The sequence below is a fragment of the Pinus tabuliformis genome, chromosome 3_1, assembly GCF_031772625.1.
Source record: "Pinus tabuliformis cultivar Carrire ecotype Pingquan chromosome 3_1, CPIR1, whole genome shotgun sequence".
NCBI lineage: Eukaryota > Viridiplantae > Streptophyta > Pinopsida > Pinales > Pinaceae > Pinus > Pinus tabuliformis.
In genome coordinates, this window is record NC_142301.1 from 673937236 (window position 1) to 673945384 (window position 8149).

Sequence of the window (8149 nt, forward strand, 5' to 3'; positions counted from 1 at the left end):
ATAACTAGATATAGAGAGTTTCCCAAGAAAAAAGTGTTTGTGACACAAGGCTGAAATATAAATATTAGTAAGTTAAATGAAGAGGCAAACTAGATGTTCAAATTACTTTTATCTCAAACCTAGAGTAGCACAACTTGAAAAAGGATAAAATAGTGGTGCAACAAGGAGAATGAATATGCGTACAAAGTTGTAAACATTATTAAACAAAGGAATTTGATTGAGAAGTTTGCATAGGATGTGAAGTATGTTTGGAGGTGTAACTTGGAAGTTTTTGTTTAGATGTGTCTAGATGTAACAACATTTGTAGACTAAGAGCATGTCATAGAAATATACTAGCATGTGTGGTGAAAGATTAAGAATTGAATAGGAGGAGTCAAAGAAATGTGGATATTTCAATGAGGTTAAAAGAAAGAAGTTGGACATCCTAAGTGAAAAATTGAAGTAGTTTTCAAGAATAAAATTTAATGTCCTATTCTTTCACTTTTAATAGGTAAATCATGTAGAATAATAGAAACAATTGTTATGAGGACATGTGGAACTATCTATGTGCGGATAATATATGAGCTTTTATATTTGTTGTTCTTAGTGTTGATGATTATGTGATTTCCTTAAAGTAGGAAATTAAAGGTGAAGTTTTGGTACATGGATACCAATTTGACATATATTATGAATGGATAATTGATGAACCACACATGGTTTTCTTTACTAAAAAGCAAATATGTAACATTGTTTATAGCATGAATTCTTATATGATTATGGATAGAGATTTGTTTGTGGTAAGCTAACCTATAGGATATTGGGCTAGGTGATAGCTAAATAACTCTAGAACTTAGGTAACATTAGTGTCATCGACATAAAATTGGTAGTTTTATGTTATTAAGCATTAACAATGTGGTTATTGATTCCAAACATTTACTATGATATGTTGGTAAGTGTGGGTTTTTATAGGAATCATAGTTACCTAGATTTCTTATTGAATGATGTATCTCTAAGAACAATAACAATTTCTCATTGGAATGAATGTTAGAGTGTTATCCTTTATTTAGTTAGGAGGGGCGTAGGTGTTTCCACTACATATTCTTCAAATCCTACAGGCATAGGAGATCATGTTAACCATGCTAAACTAGACATGTGATGGTGACTAAGGATTTCCTAGTAGGGAAGTTAGGTCAACATAGTCAATGTTTTCACCTTTAAGTTATATTTGGAGTTAGGTTGATATAATCGACGCTTTAACATACTGTAGTAGAGGAAGGAATGGAAGATGAAAGTAGGTGTTTAGGAGGAGGAATGATTCTGAGCCAAATGAGCATCCTACTTGGGTTTGAATATGTCGTTCTTTTATTTCTTACATATTTCATATAATGTTTAGAGCACTTGTTAAATTTAATTATGATAATTTAAGTACAATAGTGGACGGGAATGAATTATTATGTTTTCATTAATGAGGATTATTTGACAATTATTTTATTGTTATGCATGATTAGTTGCGTACATGTAAGAATAATGCATTAGGAATGTCACTTGTTCTTATAGTCCATGCATGGGATATGAGTGAATTAGCTACGCCTACATACCTAGTAATATACACTTTTATAGTTTCATAAACACATTAATTATTAAAATAGGTTATTAATTAACTAATATATAATTTTCTGACATTTGGAATTATATTCTATGAATATAAATATCTCATAGTAAGATAGGAATTCAATAAATTTGGTCAGTTTGTGTGAAGTAGTGAATAAGTATCATGCTTAGTTTCCACCTAACTCTTGTATACAAAGGTGATAACCACCCATTTCCCAAGGAGGGTTTTGTTGTGGGATGGAGGGAACTTCAAAAACATGATGGAGAGGATAATAAAAGGGGGAAGAAAAGCAAGAGCGGGTGTTGGCTAATTAGTAGGAGAAATAATTCTTGATAATGAAGAGAACTAGACAATATTTTTGGTTATTCATTGATTAGTCTATTGTATCCTAGACTAGTATTGTTGTTCTTGGAGCTTCTGACTCAAAGGACTAGGAAACTAGTTAGGCTCATACTTGGCTAGTAGGTTAAATATGTTTTGGGCATTCTTTCAAGGGTACTATACTACACTACACTTCTGTAAATTCAAATAGAGATTGAGGCATTTTCCTTATTATTAATAAATGTGTTTTTTTCTCTAAATATGATGTAATATGATGTTGAATTTCCTTAGCTAATTGGCAAATGAGATGCTAGTTTAAATGTTGGAATTTTAACATTCAAATGTTATAAAATAGTTGTAAATTTTACATTTGATAACCAAAAAAGAGAGTTGATTCTAGTTTAGATAAGTTACATCCCATTGAGGATCGAAAGTACATAAAAAAAATTGCTAGTGACGTAAAGCAATTACAATAGATTACATTACTAAGATATTAGATTGGAAAATTGTTATTAGTATCACCGTATAGGGTGTTACACAAAGGTTGAGGGTGATGTAAACAAGTTACTATTTCATTGATGAGAATGGGTTAGCTCATGTATAGACAGAAGTCGATGTGAAAGAAGATAAGTTGGCATTAAGAGGAAGATGAGAGGAACACAATGTAAGAAAAAGTGATGCTCAACAATGCCTATGAAGTTCCATTGGAGTGTTTGGATCCCCAAGGATGAAATGCATAAAATAATAAGAATATTTCTAGAATTTGAAGAAGATAGTGGTAAGGAGAATAATCCAACATCATATACTATGCATTGAGAAAAGGCATGGGAAGGAAAAAATCTATGAAGGGAGAAAGCTTAACTAAAAGTGTTGAGAGGATTTGTGAGACTACAATAGTCCAGAACAATGAATTCTAATATATTGTGAAAAATGAGAATGGGTTAACCCTCTTGAATGTGCTTATCATGCTATTATATTGAATTATGTCTTATGTATGATATTTGAATTTTTTTCCATTGAATATTAATACAAAATGCCTTTGTGGTTTGATATGAACATCATTATTCCATGTTGTCCCCAAACATCATGAGAAAATATTTTTGACATCAACTTCCTCCAAGAAGGAAAATAATGTATGAAACAAATTTGATACCAAGAGATATGTTTCCAAACTAAACTCTACGTGGAGTTGTCAATTTATTGGAAAATATGTAATATAACCAATGGATTGATGATTTGTGGTCAATGTAATTGATAAAGAAAGGTATAACATTGTATGTGTTATACTAACATTATTGATTCCAAACTAATATGTAAAAAGTAGGATGTGCATGTTGTCTCAAGAACATTGAAAAATATTGTAATGAAGCACAAGCTTCCTTTACCAAGGAATGAAAGACATGTTAGAAAACTTGATTGTGGCATAATTTATTTCACTAATATTTATCTATGAGTGTTTACCATTAGATTCAATTTAGAGAAGGAAATGAGTGAAAGACTACATTTAGGATGAACCATGGTTTTATGAATGGTTAGTTATGACTTTTGGTCTAGCTAATGTATCAGATACCTTTATGTGGTTTATACTTTCATAAGAATTGCACAACATACATTAGGCAAATATTTTCCATGGCATTCATAATTTCTACACGAAATTAATTAAAGGGTTCCATGGAATCTACATAGAGTGCATGAAGGAACAAGGTTTCATTTGAGCACATGAACACATGAAACATTTGCTATATTGAAAGAAATGACCATAAATGCCCCAAGTAGTTCGGAAAACTTTAGAGAAAGTACTATAAGTATGATGTAAGTGGCATGTACCTATTGTAGAAATACTATTGAAACAAGAGGGAGAAAAAATTACATTTTATAATGAAAATTTGAAAGAGATAAAAAAAACGACACTCTATGTATGATTTGGAATTTTATGTAGTGACACAAGCATTAAAGTATTGGAGACATTGCATGTTTCCTAGACAATGTGTGTTATATATATTCAAGCAAAGTTGAATGTGAAACATGTGCGATTTACATTGTTCCTACAAAGTTATATATTTGTGTTAAAACACAAATTGGGGATAGAGAAGAAGTCAATTGATGCTTTGAATAGAAGGACAATGATGCTTCACACAACGAGGAATGTTCTACCTCAATTTGAGTAGGTAAAATAATTATAAATGTAGGATACAAATCTCACACAAATAGAGGAGTGTTATAGAAACATGTTTGAATAAGACAAAAATTTTGAGTTGAATTTTTCCACGGTAAGGACATGTTTTTAAAGGTAAGACATTTTTATTTTTAATCTTTGTTTCATAGGAATTTGACCAAAGGGTTGCATAGAGGAGGGTTAGAAGGAAAATTGAGAGAGCTAAGACTTAAAGTTCGTTAGAAGAAAAGTATTATTAGCCTAGTTTAGGAGAGGAAGTTAAAAAATTTATTTAAAGTTGTGGAATCTCTTAGTTGGTTATGGGATTTAGTCTAAATATACTTTGAATACAAGCTTGTGTACCTTATAACCTACTCTAAGGGTACCATAAATTGATATTTGTATGGGATATTTTGTCCTAGGATTAACTAGACTGTAAAGATGCAATAACTTAAGGTTTGTTGTAGTGGATAGGCTTTACAATATGACACATTTCTTGCCTTGTAATAATAGCATTGGTGAAATTATTTACATATATATGGTTTTCAATGAAATTGTAAAGATACATGGATTGCCAAAGATGGTCATTACCATAGATAAAGATATCAGATTTCTTGGTCATTATCGGAAAACATTATAGAATAGATTGGGCACAAATTTATAGGAGAGTTCAACATATCATTCATAGACCAATACTAGATAGGTAAAGGAGGCTAACAAAATCTTAGGGAAATAATCTAAGATGCTTGGTAGGAAACATATGAAAGTAGTGGGATGGTTTCCTGGCACATTCTAAGTTTTTCTGTAATATTGTAATGAGCATGTCAAGAAGAATATTTGATTTCAAAATTGTCCATGGGAGAAACGTAAAAGGAGTGAAATATTTGGATGAGTTTCTTGTTAAGATGTGACAAAGTGATGTTGTAAATACTTTCATTGAAAAGATTATAGGAATATATGCACAAGTTCAAGAAAAATTCAATGAAATTAGTGTGTAATATAAAAGGTTTGTATGCTAGAGCACACACATAAGACATTCCAAGTCGGTGATTTGTTGATGGTAAATCTAAGTATGGAGAATTACCATGAGGGGTCATACAACAAGTTGAATGTGGAGGAAAGTTAGATTATGTATAATTAAAAGGAGATTTGAAGATAATATCTCTAAAGTGGAATTTTCAATAAAATTGGATATTTCACTCATATTTAATGAAAAGGATATTTATGATTTTATAGGATATGATGTTGACGAAGTAAAACAATAAGAGAAAGAGAATAACGAACTAGATTGGATGGACCACAAGTTGATAAGAAAACAACTAGATATAGAGAAAAGTTTGGAAGAAAATGTGTTTAAGATATAAGGCCAAAATATTAATATTAAGCTAAATAGAGATGTAAACCAGATGCTCAAAGTACTTGGATCTCAAACTAAGAGTATCAAAAGTTTATAGCTTGGAGGTTTGGATTTACCACAGTCATTTTCTAAGAAATTTTATGTTCAGATCCATAATCATGATATAAAATCATGAGGAAATAATGTTGAGAGAACAACCATATATATAAGAATGAGAAGCAAGGAGAAATAAAAGAAATGTCCTCTTAAACAATGGAAAAACCCTAATATTTAATATTTTAATATTTTAATAAATATTTATAAAGGGATTATTAATATATTATATAGTTAATATATAAATAATAATATATTGACTAGATATACTAATAATAGATTAATATTAATAATATGATGATATCTGAAAATTATATGTATTAAAATATTCTTATTTAATGAAGAAGAAATTAATAGATATAAGATTATAAAAGTATGATAATATTATAATGATGATAATATTATACTAATGACAACAATTAAGGTATATTAATTATTAATTAACCTTATTAATAGAATTTTATTAAAATAGTTCAATGTTATTATTCTTAGTTACTGATATATATTATTAATATTCTCTTAACTAAGTAATACTAATGTTTTACTAATAATATTAATGAAGTGTTAATTCAGAATTATGTAGGAGAGGGAGGGAAAGAACAAGAGAGAGAAGGGGGGAAGGATTTACTAGGAAAGGGTAAGGGAGGTAGAAGGTAAGGGAAGTTGGGATTGATGAAATCTTTAGGAATTTTTTAGGGGAATCCCACAATTGTTGATTTCAAGGCCATTGTCCTTGTTTAGATTGTTAAGGTTTTTAATGATCTTCAGAGCTTCTTTGAAACGTCTTTTTAATAACGTGTTTCCCTGGAAATAATTTCATTATTCTTAAGGTTAATATGGTACTTGGTTCTGATGGAGAGCTTGACAAGGGAAGAAGAGTTAACATGTTCATGTTTAATGTCAGTTGCATGTTCTTTCATTCTGATTCTAAATGATCTTCTAGTTCCCCCAATGTAGTATTTACCACAAGAACATGATATTTTATAGATTTCTTGGTGTTGATGTGGGTCAATGTGGTTTTTGATGGACCTCATATTTTGATGGATAGTTTTCAAAGGTTTGAAAGTAATGGAGAAGTTCTTGTTTCTTAGAATTCTTGAAATTTTATCAGTCATACCTTTGATGTATGGAAGATAAATTCTTTTGCATAGTGGTTTGGATTCACATGGGTGGGGTAATCTTTCCTCTTCCTTTGTAAAGGATTGTATGTTTTCTTCTTCTTTGTAGCCAATATTTTTGAAGGCCTTGATCAGATGGTTCTTTTATTGGTCAATGTGTTTAATGTCAAAAATTCTAAGGGCTCTTATGACTATACTGTTGAGAACACCAGTAATTTGTGAGTGGTGATGGTGAGGATTTGCATGGAGTTAAATTTCGATATAAGTCTTTTTTCTATAGGCTTGGTGTCCTAAGGTTCCATCAACTTTATTGGTGATGAAGACATCAACGAAATATATGTTATTGTTTACTTCAGTTTCCATGGTAAATTTAAAGTTTTTTTGTTTAATATTTAGGTGGTTGAGACATTTATTAAGTTCAGTATTTCCATGAGACCACTTGCTATTGGTGTCATCACCATATCCTTTCCATCAACCAGGCTTGAATGGGTAAGATTCAAGGGCTTTCTTTTCGAATTTCCCCATGAAGAGGTTTGCTACAATGGGAGATAGGGGGAACCCATTTCTACTCTGGTGGTTTGTTCACAATACTCACCTCGGAAGCTAAGAAAAATAGAGTGTAAGAAAACCTCAGCAAGACTAAAAGTTGAGGATTAACTACTTCCTTAATAAGATTGGTGGATTCAGTAAGAGGAATCATGGTGTAGAGTGATCTAGATCTTTTAACTTCAAGGATACATTCATAATTTCATATAATAAAGCATATTAACCATGTAACTTAAACCACATGAAATGAAGCAGAAAAACATAAGAAATCACAAGATCAAAGATACATTGATTTGATTACGGAGTTCACCCAATGTGGGATGTCTCTGGGCCATGGTCAATAGTGGAGAGGCCTTCTATTATTAAGTGACATCAAATAAATCAGTTACAAGAAAATTTACAAAAATGACCATTATACCTACAATCCGGATGATGGCCTAAAAATGGAGAGCTTAGTTGGAGAAACAGACGTCGGAACTAAATTCTTGGTGCGAAAACGTGTAAAATCAACTATAAAATTACCCAATTCTGACACTGTCACCTCTAACCCTCTCAGGGAATATTAAAAGAATATTGTTGATACCCTCACTTAGGGTTCCAACCCTTGGACATTCTTAGGGTTCCACCTAGATTATGGTTCCATGCCTCTAAGTTCTAGCCTCCACCCTCTGCTTCCCTGGTCGAATGGAAAAATGATGAGGCATTAAATACAAAATGGTCAGCGGATTTAACAAAGAGTTGACCATTAGCTAGTTGGTAAGGCACTCTATTCAGTGCAGGTAGGTTGGGGGTTCTAACCCCACTAACCCCCCTTTTAGTAGGGATGCATATGTAAATAGGTTGATGGTTAGGTAGCTTTACGCGACTTCCAAGCCGGTGGTTTAAAATCAGCATAAAATGTTATTTTTGGTTGTGAGGGAGCCCGGCAGGTGGGCCGACCAAACTAGCCAAGTGTGTTCGAGCCCCAT